The sequence below is a fragment of the Myotis daubentonii genome, chromosome 17 (genome assembly GCF_963259705.1).
Source record: "Myotis daubentonii chromosome 17, mMyoDau2.1, whole genome shotgun sequence".
Lineage (NCBI taxonomy): Eukaryota > Metazoa > Chordata > Mammalia > Chiroptera > Vespertilionidae > Myotis > Myotis daubentonii.
Window position 1 is genome coordinate 16,657,199 of NC_081856.1, and position 404 is coordinate 16,657,602.

The following is a 404-nucleotide window of genomic DNA, read 5'->3' on the forward strand; positions in this document are numbered from 1 at the left end:
TATCCTGGATGTTTTCTTCATTGTTAACAAGTTTTCATGCTATTTTAGAATATAAATCTTTTTAAAATGTACCACGTTTACAGAATGCACTCTTGATAAACATTTAGAAGACCCTTTCCCCAAAAAATGTTCTATAAAACATGATTAGAGGCTACTGTGGGGGGAAATGCTTCATGACCAAACAAATTAAGGGATTAATTACTGGGTTAAATAAACTTTCGGTATTTCTTTACTACAGGACTGTTCAGTCCTTTATATGCAGGTGTGTTTTCTGATGCGCCAAGAACGTTGGCAATAGATATAAAATGCAGTTTTCCAACTCATTTAATTGTGGAAACTTCTTTCCATGGAATTTAGCATTTGTGTTCTACAGCATTTATTATTATTATTAGTTAAGGTATTAC